The following is an 18,267-nucleotide window of genomic DNA, read 5'->3' on the forward strand; positions in this document are numbered from 1 at the left end:
TTTCACCATGTTGGCCAGGATGGTCTTGATCTCCTGACCTTGTGATCCGCCCACCTTGGCCTCCCAAAGTGCTGGGATTACAGGAGTGAGACATCGTGCCCAGCCATTTTTTGGTATTTCTAGTAAAGACAGGGTTTCACCAAGTTGGCCAGGCTGGTCTTGAACTCCTGATCTCAAGTGATCCACCAGCCTCGGCCTCCCAAAGTGCTGGATTACAGGTGTGAGCCACTATGCCCAGCCAGTCAGTGTGTGTGTGTGTGTGTGTGTGTGTGTGTGTGTGTATATCAAGGAAATTAGCTGTGAGAATAAAAGGATAAGCAAACCAAGTAATGAATGTGTTCATCACTTTAGTTTTTGGTCATTAGCCAGTGTTTAATCTTTAATTATAAGCTGAGTTTCTGTTCCATGCAACTGAAAAAGCTCTAACACAGGCGGAATAACTGAAGAAGACTTCATGGGATATAAAGCTGCAGGATAGAGGCCGAGTATATTTCAAGGGGGAGGGCCTCCTTACTTATGACATAGGCATCATAATGAGCACAGTGAGAAGTCTGCCTTTGGATGATGACAGTAATTTACACTGGCAGAGTTGCGTATAGCAGGGGTCCTGATTTGAGTCTAAGCTCTGTTCCCTCTAGGACTCAGCCATGGGGTCGTCCATCTGGAACAATGGTGGAGTTAGTCCATCTGAGAATATATTCACATAAGGGACAAGATAGCCTTTTGGGAGTCAGAGCTTGTGCATTTGGTTTGAGGCAATGTGAAAAACTGTAAACAATCTCAGATTTCACCCAACTTACAAGCTAAAAAGTTCGCCTGGCACATGGATGCTGGCAGAAGACATCATAGTCCCGAGCCAGAATGAAGACTTTCTTACAGCAATAGCGATACTAATAGCCAGAGTATCCGTTTTGTGGTTTGTTTTTGGCATTAGTTTGCAAAGTCCCCATTTCCACAGGGAGAGGCAAAGAAGGCCAGATGGCATCTGCCCTTGCAGTGGGCTGCATTATAGAAGAGGAACCTTCAGCTTCAGGAGCCGGAATCTCTTATAATGGCAATAAACTTGCTTGCCCTTCGCTCTGGAAAACCTTATTCCTAGCCTCTAAGACTGTCTGCTCTACAAACATCCCTGAAGAGAGAGTCCTGAATGAAGGGCAGTCAGTGCTTCACTCGCCAGACGTGCAGAAATGCAAAACCCATGAAGAATGATCTCTGACTAAACCAGTGTCTGAGCGAAAGGATAATTCTGAGGGTCTGTCCTGGTAACCTCTCACCCATAATAGCTCATACAGATTCACACCAGAGTTCTAATTTAAGCGGGTTGTAATTTAAGGGGGCTGTGATAAAAGAGTAAAAACTAAAGGGACTGTTTCATTGAAATCCTGTTATGTCACTGAGAGTGCAAGAAATCAGTATCACTGGTATCATTTATTTTGACAAAGCTAATGAATGTGGCTTTGGTACCAAGAGGAGGCATTACCACATCTATAAGCACATTATCACAGTGGCCTGAACTGTGATATCACAGTGGAGAGTAGAATATACCACCTCTTACTTAAAATATGTTCATGGATGCTAGTGGCATTCCAGCATTAGCGTGAATTTTAAGTTTCCAAGAAATAATTTTAAGTCTCTAAGAAGTTTAGAATGATAAAGTTCCATCAATACTTGATGATTTTTGGATTATCCCCAAAAAACCCAATCAAATTTCTAGTAACGGTTAGTGATTTCTGAACTATCCTCAAAGATCCTGAGAGTACTAAAGGGCAGTTTCTTAATCTTTCTTCCACATTGTCACAAAGAATGGATGATGCTTATCTCAGTGATGTATTTCCATGGATGTACTCAAATTTGGGGGAGGGGAAAACACCCCACAACAATTTTATTGGTACATGAAGAAAATAATACTACAAAGTCATTTTGTTAAATATTCACTTAAGGCTAGGCATCATGGTGGCTCATGCCTATAATCCCAGCACTTGGGGAGGCGGAGGCAGGAGAATCACTTGAGCCCATGAGTTTCAGACTACCCTGGGCAACATAGTGAGACCCCATCTCTACAAAAATTAAAAATTAAAAAAATTAGTCTGGTGTAATGGTGAGCACCTGTAGTTCCAGCCACTAGGGAGGCTCAGAAGGGAGGATGCTTGAGCCCGGGAAGTCATGGCCGCAGTGAGCTCTGATCGTGCCACTGCACTCCAGCCTGGGCAACAGAGTGAGACTGTTTCAGAAAAAGAAAAACAAGCCTTGGGCCCAGTGGCTCACACCTATAATCCCAACTCTATGGGAGGCCAAGGTGGGAGGATCACTTAAGCCCAGGAGTTCCAGATCTGCCTAGGCAACAAGCGAGACACTGCCTCTATAACACATAAAAAAATTAGCAGGGCATGGTGGCATACACCTGTAGTCCCAGCTACTCAGGAAGCTGAGGTGTTAGGGGAGGATCACTTGAGCCCAGGAAGCTGAGGCTGCAGTGAGCTGTGTTCACACCACTGCACTTCAACCAGGATGATAGAGTGAGACCTTGTCTGTCAAACAAAACAAAAAACAAAAACAAAAACATGTTCACTTAACGTTAAGAATTCAACAATAGTGAAATCAGTTATGTAAGAATCGCCAAAATGTAGCATATCTAATTTTTAAATATTATGATTTCTCCCCCAACCTTTACTCACAATACCAATAAAACAAGTACACATTATCTGAAAAGGCATAAAATTTATTGTTAAAAACATAAAATTGGTAGATTCCCTCCATGTTATTAACATAAGGAAGATTTTCACTTTCCTTTGAGAGTTTTCACTGGGCTATCGTAACTATTAGGACCCTACTAACAATGTTCAGAGCTACTGTTTTTGCGTACTGTAGATGTTGATGCACTCACTCACAATTTTCTCTTCTGTGGGCATGAGTGAAGTTTCCTTTATTTATTAAATTTTTTAGAGATGGGGGTCTCACTTTGTTGCCCATGCTTGAGTGCAGTGGCATGGTCACACCTCTCTGCTGTCCTGAATCCCTGGGCTCGAGCAGTCCTCCCGCCCCGTGGGTGAAGCTTTAAAAAGTGAATTTGAAATACAAAAGTAATTCAAAATGGCCATAAAAATAGGTTGTGGTTTATGTATAATTCCCTGCATGAAACTCCTTTCTCAGGAAATTATATTGGAATGCATGTGAGAAAGTGATTTCTAAAATGCCTCATAATAGTCTGTGTGTGTATACATACATATACACAGATAAATAATTCAAAACTTTGGTACCTTATTATAGATGCTTGTTTATTTTTGTTTGTTTGTTCCTTGAACATCTTGCATACCAAGATAAATTATTTTGGATCATCTAATATCAAAATATGACATACCCAAACCAAACCAAAACAAAAAAACAAAATGTGGACAGGCATGGTAGCTGAGGCCTGTAATCCCAGCACTTTTGGAGGCTAAGGTGAGAGCTCAGGAGTTCAGGAGTTCAAGACCAGCCTGAGCAACATAGCAAGGCCTCGTCTCTGCTAAAGACAAAAAAAAAAAAAAAAAAGTGGGGGGTGCTGGGCATGGTGGCTGATGCCTGTAATTCTGGCACTTTGGGAGGCCAAGGTAGGTGGATCTACTTGAGGTCAGGAGTTCAAGACCAGCCTGACCAACATGGTGAAACCCCATCACTAGTAAAGAAATACAAAATTAGTAGGACGTGGTGGCACACATCTGTAATTCCAGCTACTTGGGAGGCTGCGGCAGGAGAATTGATTGAACCCAGGAAGTGGAGGTTGCAGTGAGATCACGCCATTGCCCTCCAGCCTGGGCAACAAGAGCCAAACCCCGTTTCAAGAAAAAAAAAAGAAAAGAAACAAAAAAGTGACATACCAATGTGTCATTTCACTAATGTTGCAAGTGCTGAGCAAGAGGACATCTGAGCAGATGAAGCTGATGAGGTATCCTCTGAATGTGAGATTTCCTAGGGTGAAGATAAAACAAGCACTAAGGGGACTTTTACATAGGTTAGGGGACTTACCTGTCTGGAAATACTGTAGTATCTGAGTGAAGAAGTTCAATGAAAAAATAATTGAGAGGTTGTTAAAGCTAGTCTAAATGCACCTTATGGCAACCGTAGTTACCATGAGAGTTACTGGGAACATCTATTTCTCTGCAACCAGGAGACAATTGGGAACTTGGCTTTTAGAACATTTTACTTTTTCTTTTTTTTCTTTTTGAGACGGAGTCTCACTCTGTTGTCAGGCTGGAGTGCAGTGGCACCATCTCGGCTCACTGCAACCTCCGCCTTCCGGGTTCAAGCAATTCTCCTGCCTCAGCCTCCCAAGTAGCTGGGACAACAGGCTCATGCCGTTAAGCCCGGTTTACTTTATTTTTAAAAAATTATTATTATTATTATTATTATTATTTTAACTAGAGACGGGGTCTCACTGTGTTTTCCAGGATGGTCTCACCATGTTTTCCAGGCTGGTCTCAAACTCCTAGGCTCAAGTGATCCTCCTGCTTCAGTCTCCCAAGGTGCTGGGATTACAGGTGTGAGCCTGCGTGCCTGGCCCCATTTTACTTTTCTTAGAGCATATTTAACACTTGGGTTTATATTTCATTATTCGTGCATCTTTCTATCCTTCCTAGATTGTAACATCCTGAAGGGTACTGGTTGTGTATTTTTACTCTTAGAATCCCCCACAGTGCCTCACATCCAGTGTCCAGGGTTGTTTAGAACTTGAAACTGGGGAAGAACCAAGGAAGAGTCCCCAAAGATGGACACTATGATTTTTTTTTTTTAAAGAGACAAGGTCTCACACTGATGCCCAGGCTGGAGTACAGTGGTGCAGTCATAACTCACTGCAGCCTTGAACTCCTGGGCTCAAGCAATCGTCTCTCAGCCTCCTGAGTAGCTAGGATTACAGGAGCGTGCCATTGTGCCTGGCTTATTTTTTAAACTTATTTTTCGTAGAGACAGGGTTTCACTATGTTGCCCAGGCTGATGTTCAACCCTTGGCCTCAAGCAATCCTCCCACCTCCAGCCTCCCAAAGCACTGAGATATAGTCGTGAACCACCACACCCGGCTCTCTTCTTCTATAAACTATGGCTGAGATTCCTACTTTTGGGAGCATTCTTGGTGTTTGCAGTTTCTGAGCATGATTCTCCAGTCAACTGAAAAATCCTCTGATACAGTTCCAACAAATTCCCCTTTGCTTACGTTAGCTGAAATTAGTTTCCCTTGCTTACAACCAAAGAACTGTGACAGGAGAAAACAAAGGCAGTTGGTCGGGCACGGTGGCTCACACCTGTAATCCCACCACTCGGGGAGACCAAGGCGGGCAGATTACCTGAAGTCGAGAGTTTGAGACCAGCCTGGCCAACATGGTGAAACCCTATCTCTACTAAAAATACATAGTTAGCTGGGCGTGGTGGCAGGTGGCTGTAGTCGCAGCTACTCTGGAGGCTGAGGCAGGAGAATCGCTTGCCCGGGAGATGGAAGTTGCAGTGAGCCGAGATCATACCACTGCACTCTAGCCTGGGCCACAAGAGCGAAACTCTGTCTCAAAAAACAAAAACAAAGAGAAAACCAAAGGCAGCCATCTTCCTCCAGTTTTCAGCAGTCTCTCCCGGTACCTCTCCATCTAAATCCGTCTTTCCAGGTCCCACCACAAAAGTACTTGGAATTGTTCAAGCCTTAGTTCTTGAGGCCCCAAACACTACATTCACATTGTTCATGGGGCAATTTTTAAATAAAAAATGTGTGAAAGAAATCCTCTTAGAAATGTAACATGTAACTTTTAACATGCTACTGAATTGCAGCAAGCATGTGGAAATACTGGAAAGGCAGCTGTAGATGAAACAGCCAAGGGAGAGCCAACAATTATGGTTGGTGTTAAGTTAGATGAGTTGAAATAAGAGACAAATATTTCCTAGGATTGTATTAAGGCATATGCATGAAAAAGGAGGGAAGCAATTATTTTTGCTTTACTTGGCACTGGGCAGGCTTCAGTTGGAACAAACTATATTTAATTTTACATGTCATACGATATAAAGAGAAAAGACTTGGACAGTATTCAGAGAACAGCAACTGATTAAAGGTTTGTGAAATTAGACCTATGGGAAATTGTGAAAAGAACTGGGCAAGTTCGGTCAACTGCAAGACATCCAGGTGTGATGAATGATGAACAATTAACTGTAAGTATGTGAAGAGATGGTTACCAAGTCTCAGGTATAGGTGACACAGAAAGGTAAATCATGGGATTGAAAAAACAAACAGGTCAGGTGTGGGGGCTCACACCTGCAATCCCAGCACTTTGGGAGGCCGAGGTGGAAGGATCGCTTGAACCCAGGAGTTTGAGACCAGCCTAGGCAACAAAGCAAGACCCTATTTCTACAATAAATAGAGAAAATTAGCTGGTCATGGTGGTGCGCACCTGTGGTCCCAGCTACTCGAGAGGTTGAGGTGAGATGGTCACTTGGGCCCAGGATGTCGAGGGGGCAGTGAGCTGTGACTGCGCTACTCCACTCCAGAGAGATATCCTGCCTCAACAAATTGCATAGCAATGGAAGTAGAGACCAAATATTGTGAAAAGGTTAAACCAAAAAGCTTTAAAGAAACTGATGGAGTTATAATTTAGAATTCTGTATATACTATTATTGAAACAATTGAATTCAATTTTATACTTAATTAATTAGAAATAACTGAGAAGAAAAAGTTTTCAATGGATTGCTTTTTTTTTTGAGACGGAGTCTCGCTCTGTCACCCAGGCTGGAGTGCAGTGGCCGGATCTCAGCTCACTGCAAGCTCCGCCTCCCAGGTTCACGCCATTCTCCTGCCTCAGCCTCCCGAGTAGCTGAGACTACAGGCGCCCGCCACCTCGCCCGGCTAGTTTTTTGTATTTCTTAATAGAGACGAGGTTTCACCGTGTTAGCCAGGATGGTCTCGATCTCCTGACCTCGTGATCCGCCCGTCTCGGCCTCCCAAAGTGCTGGGATTACAGGCTTGAGCCACCGCGCCCGGCCTTTTTTTTTTTTTTTTTTTTTTTTTTAAAGACAGAGTTTCGCTCTTTGACCCAGGCTGGAGTGCAATGGCGTGATCTTGGCTTGCTGCAACCTCTGCCTCCTGGGTTCTAGCGATTCTCCTGCCTCAGCCTCCCAAGTAGCTGGGATTATAGGCGCCTGCCACCACAGCCAGCTAATTTTTGTATTTTTAACAGAGACCGGGTTTCGCCATTTGGCCAGGCTGGTCTTGAACACCTGACCTCAGGTGATCCACCTGCCTCAGCCTCCCAAAGTGCTAGGATTACAGGTGTGAGCCACTGCACCCGGACAACGGATTACATTTAACAAGTAAAAATCATCAGACCAAGTGTGAAGAATGTTTTTAAGAAAAAACGCTATCCTGGCTAACATGGTGAAACCCCGTCTCTACTAAAAATACAAAAAAACTAGCCGGGCGTGGTGGCGGGCACCTGTAGTCTCAGCTACTTGGGAGGCTGAGGCGGGAGAATGGCGTGAACCCGGGAGGCGGAGCTTGCAGTGAGCCGAGATCATGCCACTGCACTCCAGCCTGGGAGACACAGCGAGACTCCGTCTCAAAAAAAAAAAAAAAAGAAAAAAAGAAAAAACGGTGTATTTTTTGGGTCTTCTTTGGGACGTAGGCTAGCAAGAACAGCGAACAGCTCCTGAATAAGGAGCTGAATAAGCAAGAACAGCTACTGAATAAGGGCAGTTCCTCTATAAGTAAGGGATTGTGTGGGGCAAAAGGTAGGAGAAAAAGTGTGGTGAACAGCTTTTCTGGCCCTTGGAGTTTATCCTGCATTAAAGATTCCCCAGGAATCCCCACCATGAGATACATAATTCTCTCCAAAATGGTCCTGTAACATATTTAATTCATAAAATCTAATATGCATGTTCATTGTACTAATCTTTCAATTTTTTTAAAATAAAAAGCTGAGATCCTCTGAGTATTCGTTTCTTATTTGCACCCTTTCTTGCTAAATTAGTTTCATTATACTGCTTTGATGTCTCCCTGATGGTAATTTTCTTGTTGCTGTTTTTACTGTGTACACTTGGTAGAGAAATTAGATAAATCTTCAAGAAATGAAGAATTTTTAAAATGATTGAAAACCAAATAAATACATTTTACTAAAATTCTGGCAGGCAAAGTCTTTAAGTTATTACATAATTGTCTAGTTAACATTCTTATTTTTAAAATTGTATTTTAAATTTGAAATGCAATGCAATGCATTCATGCAACTTAAAACTCAATAGCTACAAAAGGATATCTAATAGAAGTTTCCGGCCTGGTGTGGTAGCACATGCCTATAATCCTAACTACTCAGGAGGCTGAGGTAGGAGAATCACCTGAGTCCTGGAGTTTGAGGCTGCAATGAGCTATAATTGCACCGTTGCACTTCAGTCTGGGTGACAGAATGAGACCCTGTCTCAAAAAACAAACAAAAACCCAAAAAACAACAAAAACTATGTGTGGGCTTTTGTGTGGACATAAGCTTTCAACTTCTTTGGTAAATGCCAAAGCTTCCTCGTTAAATACCGAGGAGCGTGATTGCTAGATCATGGGGTAAGAGTATGTTACATTTTAAATTTATTTTTATTTTTATTTTTTTGAGATGGAGTCTCACTCTGTCGCTCAGGTTGGAGTGCACTGGTGTGATCTCGGTGGGATTACAGGCATGAGCCACTGTGCCTGGCCTGTTTCGTTTTTTAATAAACTGCCAAACTGCCTTACATAGTCTTCCATCTTACATTCCCACTAGCAACGAATGAGAGTTCCTGTTGCTATACATCCTCTCCAGCATTTGATGTTGCCAGTGTTCTGGATTTTGGTCATTCTAATAGGTGTGTAGGATGGGCACTGTGACTCACACCTGTAATCTCAACACTTTGCAAGGCCGAAGTGGGAGGACTGCTTGAGGCCAGGAGGTTGAGACTGCAGTGAGCTATGATCATACCACTGTACTTCAGCCTTGGCAACAGAATGAGATTCTGTCTTTAAAAAACATATCGGGCCAGGCATGGTGGCTCACACCTGTAATCCCAGCACTTTGGGAGGCTGAGGCAGGTGGATCACAAGGTCAGGAGTTCGAGACCAGCCTGGCCAGCATGGTGAAACCCCGTCTCTACTAAAAATACAAAAAAAAATTAGCTGGGCATGGTGGCACGCGCCTGTAGTCCCAGCTACTTGGGAGCCTGAGGCAGAAGAATTGTTTGAACCTTCCAGGCAGAGGTTGCAGTGAGCCAAGATCGCGCCACTGCACTCTAGCCTGGGTGACAGAGCGAGACTCCATCTCAAAAACAAACAAACAAGTAAACAAACAAACATATCATCCTCATCATAGGTTTTGGTGAGGTATTATTGTGTTTGCATTTCACTGATGACATACGATGCGCAGCATCTTTTTCTTTCCTTCTTAGAAAAAATTCAGATCCTGCACATGAAGCATCTTTTCATATGCTTATTTCTCACCTGAATATCTTCTTCAGTGTGATGTCTTTCAAGGTGTTGTTTGGTCCTTTTTTTTTTTTTTTTTTTGAGATGGGGTCTCACTGTTGCCCAGGCTGAAGTGTAGTGGTGTGGTCTCAGCTCACTGCAGCCTCCGCCTCCCAGGCTCAAGTGATCCTCCCACCTCAGCCTCCCAAGTGAGTAGTTGGGACTACAGTGACACGCCACCATGCCTGGCTAATTTTTGTATTTTTAGTAGAGACGGGGGTTTCTCCATGCTGGCCAGGCTGGTCTCAAACTCCTGGGCTCCAATGATACACTAGCCTTGGGCTCCCAAAGTACTGGGCTTACAGGCGTGAGCCATCGGGCCCAGCCCGGTACATTTTTTAATTGGGTGTTTTCTTATTGATGAGTTTTAAGAATTCTTTGTAGGCAAGGCGTGGTGGCTCACAACTGTAATCCCAGCACTTTGGGAGGCCGAGGCGGGCGGATCAGGAGGTCAGGAGATTGAGACCATCCTGGCTAACACGGTGAAACCCCATCTCTACTAAAAATACAAAAAAAGTAGTCGGGCGTGGTGGAGGGCGCCTGTAGTCCCAGCTACTCGGGAGGCTGAGGCAGGACAATGACGTGAACCTGGGAGGCGGAGCTTGCAGTGAGTCGAGATCGCGCCACTGCCCTCCAGCCTGGGCCACAGAGCAAGACTCCCTCTCAAAGAATTTATTGTCTATTTTAGATAACAGTCTTTTATCGGATATGTCTTACAAACATTTTCTCCCAATCTGTGGCTTCTCTTTTTATCCACTCGACAGTGTCTTTTCCAGAGCACAAATTTTCAATTTTAAGGAAGTCCAACTTATTGGACTTATTGGTTCTTTCTTTCATGTATCATGCCTTTGGTGTTGTACCTAAAAGGTCATCGCAAAACCCTAGGTCATCTGGATTTAATTCTGTCTTATCTTTTAGGTGTCTTAAGGCTTTTGCATTGCATTTTATATCTAGATATATGACTTTTTTTTTTTTTTTGAGATGGAGACTCACTCTGTTGCCCAGGGTAGAGTGCAGTGGTGCGATCTCAGCTCACTGTAACCTCTGCCTACCGGGTTCAAGCAATTCTCTGCCTCAGCCTGCAGAGCAGCTGGGATTACAGGCGCCTGCTTACTGAAGCTTTACAGTAGGTCTTTTTTTTTTTTTTTGAGATGGAGTCTCATTCTGTTGCCCAGGCTGGAGTGCAGTGGCGAGATTTCGGCTCACTGCAACCTCCGCCTCCCAGATTCAAGCAATTTTCCCGCCTCAGCCTCCTGAGTAGCTGGGATTACAGGCACCCACCACCATGCCCATCTAATTTTTGAATTTTTAGTAGAGACAGGGTTTCACCATGTTGGTCAGGCTGGTCTCGAACTCCTGACCTCAGGTGATCCACCTGCCTCAGCCTCCCAAAGTGCTGGGATTATAGGTGTGAACCACCATGCCCAGCCAGAAAGCCTTGAAGTTGGGTAGTGCCATCCTCTAACTTTGTTAATCTTCTTCAGTATGGCGTTGCTTATTCTTGGTCTTTTCCCTCCTCCATATAAACTTTATTATTATTATTATTATTATTTTGCGAGATGGAATCCTGCTCTGTCACCCAGGCTGGAGTGCAGTGGCGCGATCTCGGCTCACCTCAACCTCTCCCTCCTGGGCTCAAGGGATTCTCCCGCCTCAGCCTCCTGAGTAGCTGGGATTACAGGCACCCACCACCACGCCTAGCTAATTTTTGTATTTTTAGTAGAGATGGGGTTTTACCATGTTGGCCAGGCTGGTTTCAAACTCCTAATCTCAGGTGATCCACCTGACTCGGCCTCTCAAAGTGCTGGGATTACAGGTATGAGCCATTACACTTGGCCTCCACTTGTTCTTTAAAGTATTTTTTTTTTTTTTTTTTGAGACGGAGTCTCGCTCTGTTGCCCAGGCTGGAGTGCAGTGGCCGGATCTCGGCTCACTGCAAGCTCCGCCTCCCGGGTTCACGCCATTCTCCTGCCTCAGCCTCCCGAGTAGCTGGGATTACAGGCGCCCGCCACCTCGCCCGGCTAGTTTTTTTGTATTTTTAGTAGAGACGGGGTTTCACCGTGTTAGCCAGGATGGTTTCGGTCTCCTCACCTCGTGATTCACCCGCCTGGCCTCCCAAAGTGCTGGGATTACAGGCGCGAGCCACCACACCCAGCCTATAACGCAGTTTTTATTTTTATTTCTTTTCTTTCGGTTGGGTTTTTTTTGTTTGTTTTTTTGAGACGGATTCTCACTCTGTCTCACTATGTTGCCTAGGCTAGACTTGAACTTCTGGGATCGTGGGGTCCTCCTGCCTCAGACTCCTGAGTAGCTGGGGCTACAGGTGCATGCCACGGCACCCAGCTAGAATGCTGGAATTCTAGAATTCCTTTCATTTCTCATTCCTTTTCTGTTTTATTTAGAGTAGCTTCTTTAACTCTCTCTGTAGAGCCCTGTTTATTTCCTTTGTAATTGGTATGAAGATTTTATACATGTATGAATGTATTATGCATATAATTTTTTTTGCTGTAATTTATCCCGTGAGGCCTGGATTATTATGTTCATTTAGTTTGCTACTGTATACTTAAAACTTAGCATAATGACTGCTAGCACATAGTAGGAGCTCAATAAACATTTGCTAAAAGAAGGAAGACTCAGAGTATATTTTTATTGAAATGACTCATTGATGCCAAACTATCTGAATAGTTTGTTCTTTATATCTTTTTATATGTACCCTTTAGAAAAAGGTAAAAACGTCCCTGAACTATGGCTTATGGGCTATCAGACTAGCCACTTGACATAGCATGATCTTGGAAAAATGAGCCATCTGAGAATACCACAAATACAAAAACTCTAATTCTGAAACATTCCACTGCTATCCCCAACATCCCCAAATGGTGCTGGGTATTTTTTTTTTTTTTTTGAGACGGATTCTCACTCTGTCTCCCAGGCCAGAGTACAGTGGTGTGATCTTGGCTTACTACATGTTCTGCCTCCTGGGTTCACACCATTCTCCTGCCTCAGCCTCCCGAGTGGCTGGGACTACAGGCGCCCGCCACCTCGCCCGGCTAAATTATTCTTATTATTTTTGTATTTTTAGTAGAGACGGGGTTTCACCATGTTAGCCAGGATGGTCTCAATCTCCTGACCTCATGATCCACCCGCCTCGGCCTCCCAAAGCGTGTTAGCTTTTATGACAATTTAAACATATATAGGCTGGGCACGGTGGCTCACGCCTGTAATCCCAGCACTTGGGAGGCCAAGGCGGGTAGATCACCTGAAGTCAGGAGTTTGGGACTAGCCTGGCCAACTTGGTTAAACCCCGTCTCTACTAAAAATACAAAAATTAGCCGGGTGTGGTGGCGGGTGCCTGTAATCCCAGCTACTTGGGAGACTGAGGCAGGAGAATCGCTTGAACCTAGGAGGCAGAGGTTGCAGTGAGCTGAGATCATGCCACTGCACTCCAGCCTGGGAGACAGAGCAAGACTCGGTCTCAAAAACAAACAAACAAAATATAGATCCTGAAACTACTTGCAAAAAGAAAAAAAGTTTAAAAATAAACATATGAAAGGTATATGTAGTTCCAAATATCAGCTTACAGTAATATGATTGTAAGTCATGGGTGAGGGACTAAAACAAACATACACTAAACTGGACAAACAGGTTTTGAGTCTATTAGAGTCCAAAGGTGGCAAAGTTACAGTTAAATGAATAGTGCACAAACAAAAATTGTTAAAAGAACAGTGGTGAAAGGAGAGAGAGGGGAGTCACTTACTGAGAAATACATTTTTGTGAGTAGTACACATATTCTTGACCAAGTGGGTGTAGGACACAGACTGCTGTGTGGCCACAAAGGGGACTAAATTAAAGAGGATAGATGGATTCTTTTTTTTTTCTGGGACGAAGTCTCACTCTGTTGCCCAGGCTGGAGTGCAGTGGCATGATCTCAGCTAGCGATTCAAACGATTCTCCTGCCTCAGCCTCCCAAGTAGCTGGGATTACAGGCGCCCACCACCACGCCCATCTAATTTTTGTATTTTTATTAAAGACGGGGTTTCATCATGTTGGCCAGGATGGTCTCGATCTCTTGACCTCGTGATCCTCCCTCCTTGGCCTCCCAAAGTGCTGGGATTACAGGTGTGAGCCATCATGCCCAGCCAGATGATAGATGGATTCTTTTTTTAGCTCACTACAACCTCTGCTTCCCGGATTCAAGCAAATCTCCTGCCTCAGCCTCCTGAGTAGCTGGGACTACAGGCATGCGGCACCATAGCCAGCTAATTTTTGTATTTTTAGTAGAGATGGGGTTTCACCATGTTGGCCAGGATGGTCTCGATCTCTTGACCTCGTCATCTGCCTGCCTCGGCCTCCCAAAGTGCTAGGATTACAGGCGTCAGCCACTGCACCCAGCCTGATAGATGGATTCTTATAAATCCAATCCCATTACTGAAAAGCAACTCCAAGCATAGGCCCTATAATAATAGGTCAGTAGAGGCCGGGCGCGGTGGCTCAAGCCTGTAATCCCAGCACTTTGGGAGGCCGAGATGGGCGGATCACGAGGTCAGGAGATCGAGACCATCCTGGCTAACACGGTGAAACCCCGTCTCTACTAAGAAATACAAAAAATAGCCGGGCGAGGTGGCAGCGCCTGTAGTCCCAGCTACTCGGGAGGCTGAGGCCAGAGAATGGCGTGAACCCGGGAGGCGGAGGTTGCAGTGAGCTGAGATCCGGCCACTGCACTCCAGCCTGGGCTACAGAGCGAGACTCCGTCTCAAAAAAAAAAAAAAAAAAAAAGAAAAAAAAAATAATAGGTCAGTAGCATCTTTATCATCCCCATCCATGTAAATTCCTTTCATTTTACTAACACGCTATAAAATAAACATAGAATACGTAGTCATAAAACATGAACTTCAAGACTAAATACAAGAAACAAAGATTTAAAACAAGGGTATATTTTTTATAAATGGCCAGTCCTCTATGACTGCCTAACGTAACTGCTGCATATTGGACTTCCACATAAGATTTAGTTGAAAGAAAGGCTTCTTCTATTACTTGAAAAAATCTAAAAACTACCTGTCTAAACAATGGCAAAACTATTACAAATACATGTGGATTTAGGCCTGGTGTGGTGGCTCATACCTGTAATCCTAGCACTTTGGGAAGTCGAGGAGGGCAGATCACTTGAGCGCAGGAGTTCAAGACCAGCCTGGGCAACATGGTGAGATTCCGTCTCCACTAAAAATACAAAAAGGAGATGGGCATGGTGGTGGGCACCTATAATCTCAGCTGCTCAGGAGGCTGAGGTGGGAGGATGACCCAAGCCTGGGAGGTTGAGGCTGCAATGAGCCGTGATTGTGACACTGCACTCCAGCCTGCGTGACAGAGTAAGACCCTGTCTCAAACAACAATAATAACAAAAACAAAAACCCACAAATACACGTGAATTTAAAAAAAAAAGCAGCATTTCAAAATGCTTTGGTTGACTTAACCTAAGTAAAGCCAAAAATCATCAAATATTCCACGGCACACAAAGATCTAAAATGCAGAAAATATAATGCACAAAAATATTTTCATATTAATACATTAATTAACATATTATTGAATTCTGGATTTTGCTGACTTACAAATAGGCACCAAAGAAGTACATCTGAGTTTGAGGTGTATCCCTAGCCTTGAAAACTCAATCACAGTGTTTTGCAATCTTAGGCACATGTCTAATGTATGACTTGTATAAAAAGGACAGGTTGTCCTTAATACTTGAAGATTAAGTAGCTAGACTAGTGCATGTTTTGCCTATAGCCCTCCCTATGCTGATGAGATACTATTACAGTCTTCACAGCTATGATTTTGCTTGCTAGGACCCCATCTTCAGTCAGTTTGGGCTGGTGTAACAAAGTACCATAAACTGGATGACTTAAAGACAATTTATTTCTCACAGCTCTGGAGGCTGAAAGTCCAAGATCAGAGTGCCAGTGTAGGGTTCTGGTGAGGGTTCTTTTCCAGGCCGACTTCTTGTATCCTTACATGGCAGAAAGGGAGTGAGCTAGCTCTCTGGACTCTTCTTATATGGCACTAATCCCATCCACGAGGGTTCCACCCTCATGACCTATTACCTCCCAAAGATCCCGTCTCCAAAACCCATCACATTGGGAATTAGGTTTCAACATATGAACAGAAAGAGAAACCTACATCCAAACCAGCCCTGTTTTTGCTTGTGGCTCCACTTCTGCCTAATGGGATTAAATGATACTTTTCTTCTTAAATGTAAATGTTTTTTGCCTAAAACTGTTGCATATCACCATCCTGTTTTGAGTTAAAGATAAAATATTTCCCAGTTTCTTCAACCTTTAACATAAACTATACTACAAATGTAAACAAATTGTTTTCCCACCATAATGGCTTTAAAAAGTAGAATAAATACTGCAGTCAAGACATCACCTTAAGTTAAATTATTTTTTTATTGTTTCTTGAGACAGGGCCTTGCTCTGTTGTGCAGGCTGGAGTGCAGTGGCATGATCATGACTGGCTGCAGCCTCAACCTCCGGGGCTCAAGCAATTCACCCACCTTGGCATCCCAACTAGCTAGAACTACAGACATATAGTATCATGCCAGCTTAATTTTTTAATTTTAATTTTTAGTAGAGAAAAGGTGATATGGTTTGGCTTTGTCCCCACTCAAATCTCATCTTGAATTGTAGCTCCCAAAACTCCCATGTGTGGTGGGAGGGACCCGGCGGGAGATAACTGAATCATGGGGGTAGTTTCCCCACACTGTTCTCATGGTGGTGAATAAGTCTCACGAGAGCTGACGATTTCATAAGGGGTTTCCCCTTTAGATTGGCTCTCATTTCTCTCTTGTCTGCCGCCACCTAAGACGTGCCTTTCACCTTCCGCCATGATTGTGAGGCCTCTCCAGCCACGTGGAACTGTGAGTCCACTAAACTTCTTTTTCTTTATAAATTACCCAGTCTTGGGTATGTCTTTATAAGCAGCATGAGAATGGACTAATACACGAGGGCTGATCTCAAACTCCTGACCTCAAGCAATCCTCCTGCCTTGGCATTCCAAAGTATTGGGATTACAGGCGTGAACTACTGTGCCTAGCCTAAGGTCAATTCTTGAATACAGAGACTGTATAAAGATAGGACATTCATAATTTGGACTCTTAAACATAAACCAACTCTTCAAAGCCTTTGCATCATCTCATCAGTGTTGCCTGAAGTTTTTGACCAAGTATCTCAATCTGCTAGGGCTGCTGTAACAAAGTATCACAAACTGGATAGTTTAAACAACAGACATTTGCCTCACAGTTCCGGAGGCTGCAAGTCCAAGATCAAGGTGAGCAGGACTGATCCTTCTGAGGGCTGTGAGGAGAATATGTCCCAGGACCCTCCCCTTGCTTCTGACAGTTTGCTGGCTACCTTTGGAGTTCCTTGGCTTGTAAAAGCATTACCCCAATGTCCGCCTTTACCTTCAAAAGGCATAGGCATTCTTCCTGTTTGTGTGTCTGTGTTCAAATTTTCTGTTCTTGGAAGGACATGAGTCATACTGGATTAGGGATTGGGGGACCACCTTATTGCTTCTTTTTTTCTTTCACTTTTGTTTGTTTGTTTGAGACAGAGTCTCGCTCTGTCTCCTAAGCTGGAGTGTAGTGGTGTGGCTCACTGCAAACTCCACCTCCCAGTTTTAAGCGATTCTCCCACCTCACCCTCCCGAGTAGCTGGGATTACAGGTGTCTGCCACCAAAATACAAAATAATTTTTGTATTTTCAGTAGAGACAGGGTTTCACTATGTTGGCCAGGCTGGTCTCGAACTCCTGACCTCAGGTGATCCGTCTGCCTCGGCCTCCCAAAGTGCTGGGATTACAGGTGTGAGCTACCACGTCCAGCCTAATTTTTGTATTTTTAGTAGAGACGGAGTTTCACCATGTTGCCCAGGTTGGTCTTGAACTCCTGACCTCAGGTGATCCACCCACCTTGGCCTCCCCAGAGTGCTGGGATTACAGGTGTGAGCCACCATGCCTGGCCTCCTATTGCTTCTTAACTTGACCTCACTAACTATTACATCTGCAATGATCGTATTTCCAAATAAGGTCACAGTTTGAGATAATGGGGGTTAGAACTTAAACATGAATTTTTGAGGTACACAATTTAACCTGTAATACACTATATTATGTCTGTATTTATTTATAAATTATTTTGATCCAGTACTATAATAACAATTATACACACTGTAACTCCTACACAATTTGAAATTTTAAAATTAAGACAAAGGTAACTGTACATAGAATCAGTATGTTTTCTGAACCCTTATAGATTGTCTTGCACATTCCTGGATTACACACATCTCATCAATCTCAAGAATAAAATCAAACTCTTTGGCTTGACAACCTTCCACAATCTGACCTCTGTTTTCTCGCCAGTCTCATCTCCTGTCATTCACAATATTTCCAGCATTCCAACCAGTCTGAACTTTTGCAGTTTCCCTTGTGCGCTAGGCTCTTTCTTCATTCAACAACTCTATGCATGCTGTCTCCTGCTACTGGAATGCCCTCATTCTCCTTGCTTCCTATGAACACGTGGTAAACTCCAATCATCTTCCGAAACTCGGTTCAAATGTCATCTCCCCTGGGGAGGCTTCACTGACTGCCCTAGGCAGCATGAAGCATTTTGTCAGTGCCAGTAGCACCTTGGTCATATCTTTATTATTGCAAATTTCTGTTTACGCATATGTCAGGTGGAACCGATAGCTGGCCTACAAAAACAATGCAATTTCAGGTGGTTCTACTTAACATTCCCTAGAC

The 18,267-nt window shown here is 43.8% G+C and overlaps 1 long non-coding RNA gene across 2 annotated transcripts in view; it reads right to left on the minus strand.

Moving 5' to 3' along the window:
* Positions 1-18,267, minus strand: part of LOC139362779 (uncharacterized) — a 38,105-nt gene that overhangs the window by 9,212 nt on the left and 10,626 nt on the right. For both annotated transcript variants that reach the window (XR_011622075.1, XR_011622076.1), the window contains exon 2: positions 3,858-3,948. This is a non-coding gene — a long non-coding RNA (uncharacterized lncRNA). The remainder of the gene's footprint in view (positions 1-3,857; positions 3,949-18,267) is intronic.

This window comes from Macaca nemestrina, chromosome 4, assembly GCF_043159975.1.
Source record: "Macaca nemestrina isolate mMacNem1 chromosome 4, mMacNem.hap1, whole genome shotgun sequence".
Lineage (NCBI taxonomy): Eukaryota > Metazoa > Chordata > Mammalia > Primates > Cercopithecidae > Macaca > Macaca nemestrina.